Source organism: Myxine glutinosa, chromosome 1 (assembly GCF_964187855.1).
Source record: "Myxine glutinosa chromosome 1, kmMyxGlut1.1, whole genome shotgun sequence".
Classification (NCBI taxonomy): Eukaryota; Metazoa; Chordata; class Myxini; order Myxiniformes; family Myxinidae; genus Myxine; species Myxine glutinosa.
In genome coordinates, this window is record NC_136261.1 from 18,484,248 (window position 1) to 18,501,401 (window position 17,154).

Here is a 17,154-nt window from a genome sequence, read left to right on the forward strand (position 1 = left end):
GGCGGCATCCTCTACGGTATGTCCCTCTACATACAAAAGTACATCATCATGTACGTTTTTTTACGTCCAGGCAGGCCTCCTCAAGCCTGCTTGACCTGACGTTGAAATTCCACCAGTGTGGATTGATGCCAAATGGGATCCTCAGCCAACAGTAGGGTCAAAATGGAGAGTTGAACGTCGTTGCATAAGAACTTGTGTGGTCGAGTTTGACATGCCAGAAACCATTCTTGGAAGCAAATGTACTGAAAACCTTGGCACTTGTCAGATCCTGGAGGATCTTTTCAATTGTTGGCATGGGGTAGTGACTACGTCTGATGGTTGTGTTGAGGTTCTGAGGGTCTATGCACAATCTCAATTTACCCGCCATTGGCTTTACAACAGTCACCATGCTGTCGACCCACTGTGTCGGTGAAGTAACCGGGGTGATAATGTTGAGATCGTGGAGTCTGTTTCTCAATTCCTCTCTCAGTTCAGCAATTTCTGCAAGCAACCTGCCAAGTTCCTCTCTCAGTTTCTTTCTGAGTGCGACAGGACAGCAGGCCAGACAGGAACTCCAGGTGGTGGATGTACAACTGGTTATATGTGTGGGTCAATCTCTCTGTGATAGTCATCTTCAAGCAGCCCTGTGCCTTCAATCAAGGGAGGCACAGAGCACCCCTCCCTTTACATAAGACAGTTTCTCTGTATGCAACTTTAACATGGGGACTGAAAAATCGTTTCTCGACTCCCACAGGACGAAATTGGCTGCAAATTTCAGAAGTAAAGGCTTTTTACGTATTCGATACTTTTACGTATAGCCAAATTTCAGCAAGGTCCATTTCCGCATTCTTGAGCTTGAAAAAAACCTTCAAATTCATGTTAGTGTCTGTCAGTCCGTCCGTCCACCCAAAATGTGTTGGCGCTTATATCTCAAAGGCTATACATTGAAACGAGTTAAAACTTTGAATATACATTGTTACGTGTTCCTCTACGATCTCCTGGTCTCGGTACACCTCCGAACACCGAGAGGAGCCACGCCAGAAAAATATGTTACTCTGTGTTAGAAATCAATAGTGACACCACACCAATGATTATAAATGAACAAATAATATATTGAAAATCACACAGGAATAACGGTACAACAAATGGCAATTAAGAGTGCACTCTACATACCATCAATAAAGTCAGATAACTCACTGCTCCCAGCGAGTGAAACGGACACTCCTCAATGTCTCCATAACCTTTTCCAAGGCGAATGCGATTCGCTCCAGCGGTCGCTCGAACGATATCCAGTCGAAGCCCGAATCTCACTCTCCAGTCGATGTTCGAATCACGTACATTTGACAATGGTGATCGCCCCGCCGAAACTGTACAGCGGCGCCCTTCAGAGGGGCACCTTCACCGCTCACTCAGCGAACCGCAACGTAATTGGAGACAAAGTGGTCGTACACACACATCCCCGACAAACGGTAGGATGTTGGGGTGAAGATGACGCGAGGCAAAACCTTTGTAGGTGTCTGAAGCGCGGGGTTCAAAATGGCCAACGGCTCTTACTTGAGCCGATGCGACTAGGCGAGGATTCGTCGAAATCTCAGCGCCCAAATCTGACGACACAGATTTTCCACTCCAGTGATAATTCCTATCACTGGATGTCCCTTCAAGGAACTCAAAATTCCCTCGCGACTTTCGGTAGACCAGCCTCGCTATGGAGCCTTGACGTCACGCGTCTTCTCCAACTTTGCTCGCGCCGCCTCTTCCTCTTCACCTCCTCGTCTTCCCGTTTGGTTTCCTGTATCATTTTAAGTTAACCTTTTTAACTTTAGATAGCTGTTCCTGAATAATAAACCTTTTGAGAATAATAATAGTACATAATTAATGAAGTGCCTTTGGGCTACTTGAAAAGCGCTATACAAAAAAAATAAAATGAATTATAATATCAGAAATATGTCAAGTGGGTGAAAACCACAACAGCGGAAGTGATGAATCCGTAACACTACCCCCCCTCAAGAAAGAAAGTTTGAACACAGCGAAAACGTTCTTTAGTGTAGCAGCATAGCAAACCTGTTGTGCATTTTGTGATACAAGCACCAAATTTGGCACAAATGTACATTAATATGTTGCGAACATTTTCAGATATTGGGCCACTTGAAATTCCGTAATTATTTTTTTCAAATTTTTTCAAATTTCGTAATTTCAAATTTTTCGGGTGACACCGTCACAATTTCGGTCTTCGAGGCCGGCCGATATAGTGGGGCGGCTTAGCCCAAATATTCAAAAGAATTGTGCATTTTGTGATACAAGCACCAAATTTGGCACAAATGTACATTAATATGTTGCGAACATTGTGTGGTCAGCAATGAAGACGAGAGTCTGAATTACATGTATGCAAAAGACCTTGTGAACCAGTGAAGCAAATACACGGGTAAGTGTTACATATTTATGGGAATGTATGTGAATTACCATTCAGGTCTTTGCTTATCCATGTGTAATAGATTAAGGGTTGTTGTGGTTGGAGGGTCAGGAGCCCTTCTGCAAAGTGTCCGGAAACGGAAGTGACCGGAAACGGAAGAGAAAAGACACGAGGAAGAAAAAGGACGAGTATTCTTCTTCCTCGCCCCGATCCGACGAAAGGGGGGATTGATTGAGCCGTGTGGAAAAGCGGCGTTCCCGAGCCTGTCTGGCGAGAGGAGTTACCGGGACGGATACCTGCCCGGTGGACGTCAAACTGTCGTGTGGCCGTGCACCGACCCAGCATTTGGCGCCGTTCGCGACACCGTCTAAAAAGACGCGTACGGGTCGCCCGTTGGGGCCTAACACGCCTTGCAAGCGGCGTGGGGCTTTTGGCTTGCTTTCCCGTACCCGCTTCGCGTGGCCACGAGGGGCTGCAGCCGGGGTGCCTGGTAGTGGTACGATACCTGCCCGGTGGAAACACGTCCACCCGGGGTTCGTTCAACCGCCCGAGTGCGGCGACGCCGACCATCATCTTGGTCAGGAGGGGCCCAGAGACATTGTGCGGGACCGAGACCAAAAGGGGGTCGTGAGTACTCACCGGGACACACATATATAAGATGGCCATCTTAATCATAGGGAATTGATTGTGGATAGGGAATTGTTGATGGTTGTGTATTGTTGATTGCTCGGGGAAAATCTCCGTGGTTGTATCATTGAAATTGTATGGTATCATTACCATTGAAATATATCCTTGAACATCAGTTGTCTCTTGGGTGAAATTCATATGGATTGCGTGGCGAAAGCGCCTATATAATACAGCTTTCTGGCGAAGTCCCTCTCACGGTCCGGGGGTCACCGAGACCAGGTATTCACCGAGGGGACCACGTAACATAAGCATGAATTAAATCTAGGGCATGATATAATTTCCATGATGTTTACCTCTACACTCAATGGTGGAAGGAGGTAATGTTTTGATCCCAGCTTGTCTGTATGTCTGTTTGTCTGTTAGTCCACAAAATTCCAGACAAAGCTTGTAGTAGTGGTAGTTGTAGTGGTAGTGGTGATAACAGAAATTGTTATATAGAACTGAACTTATATTATTATTATATGCAGAAAATAACTTCATTTCTATATGCCCTGCAGTGGACAGGTTAATTGGTTTATGCACTGAAGGGGTCACCCTGGTGTGCACTGCTGTGTTCTGCCTCACTGAGTTGTTCAGGTATGATGTACTCAGCACAAGCTTCCGGTCGGCCCGGAGGTGGGGGTGCGGGGCCTGTCACGGAACGTCAAAACAAACGGCCTGCCGGGGCCGCCCAAAAGTCGGGCGTGAGGGGCGCGTCCACTAATGGAACGCCTCTCGCTTCCCAGATCGAGGGCCACGTGGTCAGGAGAACCTCGTCCCTTCCGGTCACACTTTGCCTATCGGCCGGCCTCGAAGACCGAAATTGTGACGGTGTCACCCGAAAAATTTGAAATTACGAAATTTGAAAAAATTTGAAAAAAAAAATTACGGAATTTCAAGTGGCCCAATATCTGAAAATGTTCGCAACATATTAATGTACATTTGTGCCAAATTTGGTGCTTGTTTCACAAAATGCACAATTCTTTTGAATATTTGGGCTAAGCCGCCCCACTACTTTGCATGCAAACTCTTTAAACAAACAAAAATAAACTCACAACCCAAATCAACAATTCCCGTGAGCAACAATTATCAACATCTCAAAAATAAAGCAACAAAATTTCACACAACCCACAGAGATTTCCAAAGTTAATTCACTCTGGACAAAGCATCAGCAACGGCATTGTCCCTGCCCTTTACATGTTCAATTTCCAAGTTGAACCCCTGCAAAGCCAAACTCCATCTCAGCACCCTCTGATTTTTACTTTTAGTTTCTTTTGAATGAAGGTTAAGGGGTGGTGATCAAAAGTCCAAAGTCAAGCAAATCTACAGCACTCTTTCCGGGAGGCCGAGCTGAGAGCCAGGTTCCATGGTGGTTGGGTGGGGAGGCCTGGAAGTATTCACAACATGGACGCCTTTAGGAACGTGGAGTTCACGGTTAATCCGTGTAGGAAAGTTCACTACATGGACGCCTTTAGGAACGTGGCGTTCATGGTTAATCCGTGTAGGAATCTTGGCTCGGCTGCTCCGCAGCATTCAGTGCTTCAACTCTTCCGAACTTTCATAATAATCACGGTTGGACCGCTTTTCACTGTAGTCACATGAATAGCGGTCTCCTTCTCGGCCACTACTCTGATAATCCTTCCTTCGGGAGCTGCCGTAACTCTGGGAGCCTCCATAATAATATCGATTGCGGCCACCACCAAAACTACTACTCCGTTGTCCTCCTCTGTAGCCCCCTTGACATCTAGGAAATGCCTTCCCTACTGTTATGGTCCGACCCTCCAACTCCTTGCTATTCAGATCCTTTTCTGCATCTCTGGCGTCCTTTGAGTTTTCAAACGTGACAAAGCCAAACCCTCTTGACTTTTGTGTCTCCCTGTCTTTTATCAGAGGCACTTCCAAAAGCGGTCCATATTTGCTGAAGGCAGACTCCAGAACATCTTCCTTTGTTTTGAAGTTCAGTCCCCCGAGCAAAGAGCTTGCCAATATTGCCTCCATCCCTGACTTGCGTGTGCTGACACTTAGTTTCAGGGTACTTCCTCCTAGTCTTTTCAACAAACCTCAGGTTACCAGAAACTTGACCACCGGCCAAATCATTCACGATAACAAAACATACTCCCTCTACAGGAAGAGTGGCTTGTAAACCTATGTTGACCGGTCCTGACACCAAATCAGACTCCAAATGGATGACATGAAGGGGAGCTCTAACACAGCCACCAATCCCCTGTAAACGAACACTATCACCAGTTTCCGTCTCCTCTGACAATGGCAAAATGCCTTCCAGCATCAAAGACTGATGTGCTCCTGTGTCCCTCAAGACCCTAACCGGTTTCTGGTTAGTCGAGTCTCCATCCAAGGGCACAAACCCCTCTGAAATAAATGGTTGGTAACCCTTTTGAGGGCGATTTCTCACATTTGCCATTGCATTCGGAGTGGTAGTAGTCTGACTCCGCTCCTGATTTTCCTTTCCCAGAGCATAACAGTGGGACATCAAGTGTCCCGGTTTATGGCAAAAAGCGCAAGTAGGCCCGGAGGAGAACCTTGCGGTCTGCCTCGAGCCCCCCGGAGGATACGTCTGCCTTGGAACTGTTGTCTTCAGATTTCTAGAAGTCGTGGTATCAGAGTGGTCCTCATAGTCACCTGGAGGCCGCACCCATGAATTTTCGTTCTCCGCCCCTGATGTACCATAGCTCCCCTGGCTAAGTCTAGGCGAGTAGTTAGGTTTGTGGAACCCCATCCTGTGTGTTAAGGCATAGTCATCTGCCATGGTTGCTGCCTCATACAGCTTTGGTACATTCCTTTCCTCCAGATGTACTTTAATGTTCTCGTGGATACACTGTTGGAATTCCTCCACCAGGATCAATTGTCGTAATAGTTCGAAGTCATTCCCAACCCCTTTTGAATCACACCACCGATCAAACATGGTTTCTTTCATTCTGGCCAACTCCACATGGGTCTCACTCTCCCTCTTCCTGGCGTTCCGGAATTTTTGCCGATAAGCTTCAGGGACCAATTCATAGGCTTTGAGAATGGTTTTCTTCACGAGCTCATAATCTGCACATTGCTCAATCGGTAAAGCCGAATAAATATCCTGAGCTTTACCCACCAGAACACTTTGCACTAACATGGTCCAGGACTCCTCTGGCCATTTTAGCATTCGAGCCACTTTCTCAAAGTGTAAAAAAAACTTGGCTACCTCCTTTTCATTGAAGAGTGGAACCAGCCTAACATGTCTGCCAACATCCCAGGTGTTCTGACGAGGTGTCAAACCAGTCAGCATGGATGGTACCTCTCCCCGTTCTTTCATTAAATCCAGCTCCTTGAGTATAATTTCCTGCTGAAGCACCAAGTCCCGTTCCCTTTTTTTTTTTTTTTTTTTGTATACAAGATCGAGGCTCGTGAAAGAGTCCCTTAACTCCCTTTCGGCTTTTCTCTCCTCTGCTTTTTTTCTCTTCTAACCTTTCCTCGAGTTCTCTTGCAGCTCTGCTTTCCTCTGCTTTTTCCTCTTCCAACCTTTCCTCGAGTTCTCTTGCAGCTCTCCTTTCCTCTGCTTTTTTCTCTTCTAACCTTTCCTGGAGTTCTCTTTCCTGTGTTTTTAACCTTTCCTGGCTCTGCAATTGCATCTCCATTTTTTGGAGCTCCACATTGTCTTGTTCTTCTGGTAACCAATCCAAGGCTCCCTCTTTCCATGTTCCTAGTTCCACCATAGATCCTATCACCACTGTCTGCATCTCTGTTTTCTTCATTTTAGCTCGGACCTCCAAGCTAAAATGTTTGGCCAATATCAAGAGTTCCGATTTTAGTAACGCTCGGAACTGTGCCTCACTAGGGGTCGCTGCAAACTTCTCTGCGTCAAACTCCATGGTGACTATCCGTTAGCACCTGTTAACCTTCACACAATAAATTAAAAATATATATATATTTTTTGTTTTTTGAAAAAATTGGGAATGTTGGAAAATATTCAAAATTGGAAAATTTGGGAATGCTGGGGAATTCTTTCCCAGACGAAATTTAAGGAATTTAATCCACCGTCCGAGATTTCGGGAATTTAATCAGCAAAGCTGAGCCCCCAATTTTCCCACAGGACAAACCCCCAATTTCAATCTGGATCAATCCCAAATGGATGTTTTTAGGGAATTTTATCCCGGATGAGCCCCCAATTTCTGCTACTTGTTCCTCTACGATCTTCTGGTCTCGGTACACCTCCGAACACCGAGAGGAGCCACGCCAGAAAAATATGTTACTCTGTGTTAGAAATCAATAGTGACACCACACCAATGATTATAAATGAACAAATAATATATTGAAAATCACACAGGAATAACGGTACAACAAATGGCAATTAAGAGTGCACTCTATATACCATCAATAAAGTCAGATAACTCACTGCTCCCAGCGAGTGAAACGGACACTCCTCAATGTCTCCATAACCTTTTCCAAGGCGAATGTGATTCGCTCCAGCGGTTGCTCGAACGATATCCGGTCGAAGCCCGAATTTCGCTCTCCAGTCGATATTCGAATCTCGTACAGTTGACAATGGTGATCGCCCCACCGAAACTGTACAACGGCGCCCTTCAGAGGGGCACCTTCACTGCTCACTCAGCGAACCGCAACGTAATTGGAGACGAAGCGGTCGCACACACACATCCCCGACAAACGGTAGGATGTTGGGGTGAAGATGACGCGAGGCAAAACCTTTGTAGGTGTCCGAAGCACGGGGTTCAAAATGGCCGACGGCTCTTACTTGAGCCGATGCGAGTAGGCGAGGATTCGTCGAAATCTCAGCGCCCAAATCTGACTACGCAGATTTTCCACTCCAGCGATAATTCCTATCGCCGGATGTCCCTTCAAGGAACTCAAAATTCCCTCGCGACTTTCAGTAGACCAGCCTCGCTATGGAGCCTTGACGTCACGCGTCTTCTCCAACTTTGCTTGCGCCGCCTCTTCCTCTTCACCTCCTCGTCTTCCGTTCGGTTTCCTGTATCATTTTAAGTTAACCTTTTCAACTTTAGATAGCTGTTCCTGAATAATAAACCTTTTGAGAATAATAATAGTTCATAATATCAGAAATATGTCAAGTGGCTGAAAACCATAACAGCGGAAGTGACGGATCCGTAACAACATCGGCCAAAAAACATCGAATTAATGGCTTTCAAAACCAATTCAAAATCTGTCCTCTTAAAGTGGGTGTACAGGGGATGTTTTGACCCCCAAAAATAGGTATTTACTCTCTTCTCCAAAACTACATACACAATGTTTTTGAAACTTGCCTGCAAGTTTCATATCTAAACTATAGAAAAGAAGGGACATTCTTGGGGAAAAAGCCAGTGGTATAGAAAAAGCCCCTTTATATGGTGGTATGTGCCATGTGGCAAACTATAGAAAAGTATTAAACATAGGGGCAATACCCCTGGTGCTCACCTGGTAGAATAAACAGTATACTGCACTGACTAAAGGTATTTTAAACCAATTTCAATGATTGCTAGAAGACAGGGCAGAATGTAGAATCCTACTAACATAATCATAAAACTTTACACAAACAAACAAACAAAAAAAAATACCTATTTTGGGGGGCAACCCCCCTCCCCCCTAGCAGACCACCTCAGGACTCAATCTTTTTTTTTTAATGCCGTGAACAAACTTTGGGACATCACGAGTGATGAAGGTTGTGGTCAAGTTTAATCGGGATTGCTTGTGTAGTTTCTGAGAAGAAAGAAAATACCTATTTTGGGGGGCAACCCCCCCATAATCCCACTCAAGGCCAGATTTTTTTTGATGTCCTGAACAAACTTTAGTACAGCACAGGTGATGAAGGTTGTGGTCAAGTTTCATTGAACTAGTGTGTGTAGTTTCTGAGGAAAAAGCAAATTCCTATTTTGGGGAGTCAAACCTGGATACACTGACCCCGGTAAACCCCCTTAAACCACCATTTTTTAAAATGCCATGAACAAACCTATGTCACAACACAACAAATATCATTTGTGGCAAATTTGGTCACAATCCCATCAGCGGTTTCGGAGAACAAGTTGCTAGTGTTTATGGTTGGATGGACGGATGGATGGACTGACTGACGCACTGATGAACTGACATGGATACCTGACGGAAGGGCAACACGCCATCGCACAAGCTCACCTGAACTTCGTTCCAGGTGAGGTAAAAATTACAACCAAAATTATATATATTTTTAAATAAAAATCTATCTTTTCTTTCTTCAGGCGACAATCCATCCACATAAAAGACCAAATTAATCAGAAGCTCTTTACGTACACAATCGAAGATTTACTTACTATCGAAGATTTACTTACACAATCTGTCAATTTCCCGACCCGGATCTCAGTCAATGGAGTATCTTCTCTTCTAGACTTGGTTATGACTAACTGCCCTGCAAATGTCTGCTGCTCTTCTTCTGCTCCAAACGGTTCTTCTGATCATATGCTTGTTAAAGTGGACATCTCTCTGGCCATTCTCAGAGAGCCTCCTCAGCGCCGACGAGTCTGGCATTTCACTCAGGCCGACTGGCACGGTCTTCAAGCAGCCATCAATCATCTGGACTGGTCTCCCATCTCCACTGCCTCTGACATAAATTCTTCCTGGGAATTCTTCCAAAGCAAACTGCTCTCTCTCATGCACAGATTTATCCCATCTCACCTTCAGTTGTTTTACCCTTCCTCCCGTCCATGGTACACTGAATGTTGTGGTGAGGCAGTTGCCCTGAAACGACTTGCCTTTGCCTCTTGGAAGGCAAATCCAACTGAAGGCAATCTCAGTTCCTTCCACCAAGCTCGGAACAAGTGTGTTTCTACCCTCAGGAGTGCCAGGAAGCACGATTTCTCCACACTCAAGATTGAACTCTCAAACCTGTCTCCTTCCTCCAAATCCTGGTGGCATCTGGTCAAATCCGTTTCTGGTGTTTGTTCCCCCTCAATCCCCTCCCTTACCTCAAATGGCTACACAGTTGACATCGCACGTGACAAAGCCGAATGTCTCAACTCTGTGTTTGCCTCAAAATCTTGTGTCCCAAACCCATCTCTCTCTCTGTTCCCACCTTTCCCAGTCGAACCCAACTGCTCCTGGACTCTGTGTCCTTCTCTCCTGACAAGGTGGAGAAGTTTTTGTCAAACCACGACTCTGATTCTGCAACTGGACCAGACGGCATCAGCCCACGGGTCCTAAAATCCTGCTCTGCCGGTCTATCACACCCTCTCTCTGTTCTTTTCACCCTCTTTTGCTCAAGGTCATCTGCCAGCATCTTGGAAATCAGCAAACATTACCGCTTTACACAAAAAGGTGCAAAAACAGATCCTTGCAAATACAGACCAATCAGCCTGCTTCCATTTATCAGCAAAGTCATGGAATCCATCATTGCATCGGATATCAAATCCTTCCTCTTCTCCAATGGCTTGATCTCTGATCATCAATTTGGATTCAGACCTGGTCATTCTACTCTGGACATGTTGCTTCTGCTGTCTCAACAATGGATGGAGGTCCTCAATGCCAAACAGGATATCAGAGTTGTCTCACTTGACATATCATGTGCCTTCGATACGGTCTGGCACCCAGCTCTGCTCACCAAAATCTCCTCCTATGGTATCCATGGAAATCTCCACTCATGGCTTGCAGACTTCCTCTCTGGTCATAGGCAACGTGTGGCCCTGAATGGATTTCTCTCATCTCCCCTTCCTGTTCTGGCTGGAGTTCCCCAAGGTAGTGTTCTGGGCCCTGTGCTATTTCTGGTCTTCATCAATGATCTCTCCGACTCTCTGGAAAATCCTCTCTATCTCTTTGCTGATGACTCCACTATCTGCCGCTGCATTCGTCATCCCTCAGATCGGCAGTCTGCAGCCTCCTCACTACTTGCAGACCTGGGCAAAATCACAGACTGGTCAAACAAGTGGAACATGTCTTTCAATCCTGACAAACCTCACACTCTTACAATGTCTCTCCGAAAGGACCGACTGGAAAACCCTCCCATCTACTTTCTCAACAATCCTCTCCAAGAAGTTCTGTCGCTCAAGCTTTTGGGTCTCACTATCTGCCATGGATCTTTCTTGGGAAAACCACATTTCCAAGCTGGCCTCCAAAGCCAGTCGTCGACTGGGCATCCTCCGTCGTGCGAAGTCCTTCCTTGGCACACCTGAGCTCCTCACCACATACAAGGCTTTCATCCACAGCTCAATGGAATACTCTTCCCCCCTCTGGGTTGGTGCTCCTGCCTCACACCTAGCTTGGCTTCGCACTGTTGAAACCAAAGCTTTCAGAATCATTGGAATCTCCTGCGATGAAGTTAACGCCGAGGGCCTTTCACTCACTCACCGCAGGCAGGTGAGTGAGAAAGACTCACTTTCTGTCTTCTACCGACTCCTCTCCGGCCTTGCTCCCCCAGCTCTCTCTGTGCTCTGTCCCCCCAATATTCCTTCAGGTCACACAAGATCTGCCTGCAACCCTCTTATGGTTAAACTGCCAATATCTAGGCTCTCTGCTCACCTTCACTCTTTCATTCCCCTTTTCTCCCACCTCTGGAACAAACTCCCCCACTCCCTTCAATCCCACTCCTCCCTCCAGGTCCTTAAAACAGCAGTTCACCACCATCTCTTATCTTCCCCCATCCAAAACCTTGATCTTTTCTACACCCGCTAATTCACGCGGACCCCTTTCAAATACCCCCACAACATCTCGATGGGCTTTAGATCCAAGCTTTGACTTGACTTGGCCATTATTGGCCATTATTGACTTTAGATCCAAGATTAGACTTGGCCATTCCAGAACACTCCATTTCTTTCTTTACAGCCATTCCTTGGTGGATTTACTGGTATGCTTTGGGTCATTGTCATGTTGCAAGGGCCACCTTCGGTTGAGCTTCAACTTTCCGACAGATGGCCTCACATTATCCTCAAGCACCCTCTGGTACAATGAAGAATTCATAGTGGATTAGATGATCGTGAGCTGCCCAGGCCCTGATGCAGCAAAGCTGCCCCAAACCATAATATTTACACCACCATGCTTTACAGTTGGTATCAGGTTCTTGTGGTCAAATGCTGTCTTTGGTTTTCGCCAAACGTGTCTTCTGGTACTGTGGCCAAATAGCTCTACCTTTGACTCATCTGTCCAGAGCACATTGTTCCAGAAGTGCTGGTCTTTCCCTGGGTGTTCATTGGCAAACTTTAGTCTTGCTCTGATGTTCTTTCTGGACAGCAAAGGTTTCCTCCTGGCACACCTCCTATGTAGATCAAATTTGTGCAGCCTCTTTCTAATGGTAGACTCGTGCACTTTGACATCAACAGTGGCAAGAGCTACCTGTAGGTCCCGTGATGACATTCAGGGGTTCTTAGAGACTTCTTTCAGCATCTTGCGGTCTGCTCTTGGGCTGAACTTGCTGGGTCGGCCTGGCCTGAACAAGTTGGCAGTTGTTTGGAATCTTCTCCACTTGTAGATGATCTTCCGGACAGTCGAATGTTTGATTTCAAATTGTTTGGAGATCTTTTTAAGTCCCTTCCCAGACTCGTAGGCATCTATAACCTTCTTTCTGAAGGCTTCAGAGAGCTCTTTTGATCTAGGCATGGTGACGCCGCACACTTCAACAACAAAGAGCAAACCAAACTAAATGTCTGAGGTTTAAATAAGACAGGTTCCTCCAAGATCCTCTCTAACGATGTTCTAATCATTTGCACCTGAGCTGGTGCACCTGATTCTAATTTTAGGTATTTGAAGTAGTGATAAATGTAGAGGTGTACTTACTTTTTCCACATGCGAAATTTGCATTTATGTTTATTTAAATTATACAATGGACTACAAAATGTAAATGATTCATGATATTTGTTATATTATATCACCTTTATCTATCAATATTGTGGAAATGAAGATCAAATAGCTGTATGTTGAAATATGTTGAAAAAGTCAAAACTTTACATGGGGTGTACTTACCTTTTCACGTGTACATGTATCAAGACTCAGGATATATGGATTATATATATATATATATATCAGGACTCAGGATTTATATATATATACCCGTGGCAGATTACAGAAGCGATCATGAATGACAACTACTTTTATTTATATTCTGTTTACTCAACAATGGAAAAGCTGCACCTGCTAAATCAATAGTGGATAGATGGCCTTGAACACAAAATAGGTCACAACTGTTTCTATGGATACCTCCCATGCTTTCGACAGTCTAGCAGCAGATAGCTCCATTCGCCAATCCTCCTGCTGACATCCAGGCTTTCCGACAGACAAAGCTGCCCGATTTCCTGAGTGCGTGCAAGCTCCTTATTGTTCTCAATGGCGTCGCACAGGATGCTATCGCCCAGGACAAATACATCAACTACCCCTGTATATTTCCTTGGATCTGCTTCCTTAACAACTCCACTTTCACCTGGACAGTTTTGTCTTTCGCATGGACATAAGTGATGATAATTTCAACTAAATCTGAGTCAAATCCGTCAATAGAATTTAGCGATGAGGCCTTGGCAAAGGTCTGTGCGAATATTTACAGCTTCACCACAATATGATGGGTTCAAAAGGACAAAATGGCGCACGGGTATCCTTGGCTGTGCCAAGACGTTAACATAACCACCCGCTTTCCGAACCTCTGCCTCCCCAACTTGTTTTACCAAGTCATTTGTATGCCTCGACATGAAACACCTCAGTATCAAATAGGCTGAAGCCCCTGTGGCCTACAAGGGCCTACAGTGCGGTTACCGCCAGCGCCCCGGCGAAATGCACAATTCCTGCTGGAACGGACTGGAGCTCCGCATCAGCGGTCCAGGCAATAATGAGGACAACCAACAGGCCAAAGTTGTAACTGAATCCCGGTCCAGCTTGGATTCACCAACGACGATGGGCCTTGTATGATATTGAAAAGGTGAGGCATTTGACAAAAAATGGTATTTCACATCACAGGCCTAATCCCACAACACTTGTTTCATTCATGCCGGGCAGTTCCACCGCGGTTTCGTTTTGCAATTTTCTGGCTTTATCATTGCACAAGATCCGAATACGAGACGGGCCAAGAATGGTTCGAGAAATGATGTGGACACGGATCTTTGTCATCAAGAAGGTAGAGCTGTATATCTCAGGAGAGGGGAACCATGGCAGCTGAAAGTGTCACTTTGATCGGATGAAGTGCATGAAATCACGTGTTCTCTGAAACACAGAAGGACAAGGTCTGATTGAAGCTTTATCGACAATTCAAAAGGATTGTGTACAATACCTGGCCGGCTGAGTGCATACCCCCTCCAAAGAGTTATACAGTGGCCTGCGAAAGTATTCACCCCCCTACCAATAATGCCACATGTAGATAAATTACGAATTATGTAGATTTTTTTTTCTCAAATTAACTTTTTATTCATAACTGAAGAGATCAAAATAAACACTGTTATAGTTGAAGCAGGTTACATGTCAGGGATACCTGCAAAAAGCATGTACAAATCAAAATTAACTGGTTGTAAAAGTATTCAGCCCCTTAGGTCAGTACTTGGTGGAAGCACCTTTTACAGCAATGACTGTGATGAGTCTCTGTGGGTTGTATCGGTCTCTACCAGCTTTGGCACAGTGAGATGGTGAAATCTTTGCCCATTCTTCACATGAAAATTGCTCTAGTTCTGCCAAGTTTGATGGGGATCGTCGATGGACACGCTATAATTTTTTTTTTTTTTGTATACTGAATCGAGGCTCGTGAAAGAGCTAACATTTATTTCACAAACAAATCAACCAGACAAACAAAATATATAAAAAGAGGGAGTGGAAGACAAGATGGGGAGAGAAGGGGAAGCACACAAACACAACATTTGAGAGCAGGGAGATGTGTGGGAGGGAGAGGGCTTGGGGGGAGGAGGCGTGGGAAGGGGAGGGGGGGGGTGGGAGAAGTATAAAACACAATGACACCAAGGACTTCCCGGACAGAAGTTGGTATTTCAAAAAAGTGGATTTGGGGTGAAATTAGCAGGGGTAGAAAAGATCAAGGTTTTGGATGGGGGAAGATAAGAGATGGTGGTGAACAGCTGTTTTAAAGACCTGGAGGGTGGAGTGGGATTGAAGAGAGTGAGGGAGTTTGTTCCAGAGGCGGGAGAAAAGAGGAATGAAGGAGTGAAGGTGAGCAGAGAGTCTTGATTTTGGCAGTTTAACCATAAGAGGGTTGCAGGCAGATCTTGTGCGACCTTCAGGAATATTTGGGGGACAGAGCCAAGAGAGAGCTGGGGGGGGGGGGGGGGGCAAGGCCGGAGAGGAGTCGGTAGAAGACGGAAAGACCACCAACCTGCCTGCGGTGAGTGAGTGAAAGGCCCTTGGAGTTAGCTTCATCGCGGGAGATTCCAATGATTCTGAACGCTTTGGTTTCAACAGCGTGAAGACGAGCTAGGTGTGAGGCAGGAGCACCAGCCCAGAGGGGAGAGCAGTATTCCATTGAGCTGCGGATGAAAGCCTTGTATGTGGTGAGGAGCTCAGGTTTGCCAAGGAAGGACTTCGCACGACGGAGGATGCCCAGTCGGCGACTGGCTTTGGAGGTCAGATTTGAAATGTGGTTTTCCCAGGAGAGATCATGGCAGATAGTGAGACCGAAAAGCTTGAGTGACAGAACTTCTTGGAGAGGATTATTCAGAAAGTGGATGGGAGGGTTGTCCAGTCGGTCTTTTCGGAGAGACATCGTAAGAGTGTGAGATTTGTCAAGATTGAAAGACATGTTCCACTTGTTTGCCCAGTCTGTGATTTTGTCCAGGTCTGCAGAGAGTGAGGAGGCTGCAGACTGCCGATCTGAGGGATGAGGAATGGAGCGACAGAGAGTAGAGCCATCAGCAAAGAAACATGTCAAAGTGGTTTCAAAGTCATATTCAAGTCTCGCCATAAATATTCAATTGGGTTCAAGTCAGGACTTTTGACTGGGCCACTCAAGAACATTTAGTTTCTTCCTTTTCAGCCACTCCAGTGTGGCTTATCTTTGTGGTTTGGGCCATTGTCCTGCTGAAATGTGAAATTCCTACCCAGTTTCAGATTCATGACGGACTCTCGCAGGTTTTCATCAAGGATTCTCCTGTACTTTGCGTCGTCCATTGTCCCTTCTATCCTGACAAGCTTGCCAGTGCCCCTGCTGATGAAAAGCAGCCCCATAACATGATGCACCACCATGCTTGACAGTAGAGATGGTGTTGATTGGGTGATGTGCAGTGTTCAGCTTGTGCCAGACATAACGCTTTGAATTTAGACCAAAAAGTTCAATATTTGTCTCATCTGACCACAAAACGTTTCTCCACATGCGTGCAGTATCATCAAGTTGCTTTTTCGCAAACTCCATATGATCTTTCAGATGCGTCTTTTTCAGTAATGGCTTATTTCTTGCCACCTGCCCATAGAGGCCAGCTTTGTGAAGGAATGGGATATTGTTGATTGATGAACACTGATCCCCATCTCAGCATTGCACATTTTTCAAAGTCATTGTTGGATTTACAGTGACATCCCAAACCAGTTTCCTGCTTGCCCGGCTGCTCATTTTGGATGGGCGACCTGATCTGGGTCGAGCCGGAGTGGTATGATACGTCTTCCACTTATCATTGATGGATTTCACCGTAATCAAAGGGTTAAGTTTGATTTGAAAGCTCAGTTGGCATCAAAATGTGAAAACGTTTGGGGGGTGGTGAATACTTTTGTAAGCCACTAGATGTCGAGGTTATATCCATCAAGGTGATTTTGTGCATGTCCGAAACAAGTTCGAATACAATTGTCCGAATAAAATTTACAGTATCTATAGAAAGTCTACACCCCCTTTTCAAATTTTCACCTTTTGTTTCCTTATATCCTGAAATTAAAATGCATTAAATCAGACTTTTTCCACCTTTATTTACACATCGTAAGCCACAACTTCCAAATGAAAAACAAATTCTACAAATTTCTTTTAATTTATTGAAAATACAAAACTAGATATCTTGATTGGATAAATGTCCACCTTCCTTATAATAGCAATTGTAAATTAGTTCAGGTGTAACCAATCACCTTCCAAATCACACCAAGTTAATTGGCCTCCACCTGTGTTAAATTGTAGTGATTCTGATTAATTCAGAATAAAATCAGCTGTTCCTGCAGGTTTTCTCTGCTGGGTAGTGCATTTC

General features: G+C 45.3%; 1 protein-coding gene and 1 pseudogene across 5 annotated transcripts in view; both read right to left on the reverse strand.

The window, feature by feature from the left end:
- Positions 1-5,264, reverse strand: part of LOC144894166 (cold-inducible RNA-binding protein A pseudogene) — a 123,664-nt pseudogene extending 118,400 nt beyond the window's left edge. Inside the window, exon 1 of the transcript XR_013624875.1 lies at positions 3,370-5,264. The product of XR_013624875.1 is annotated as a cold-inducible RNA-binding protein A pseudogene (transcript). The remainder of the gene's footprint in view (positions 1-3,369) is intronic.
- Positions 1-17,154, reverse strand: part of LOC137421541 (nuclear factor 1 A-type) — a 209,177-nt gene that overhangs the window by 181,312 nt on the left and 10,711 nt on the right. The window lies entirely within an intron of this gene.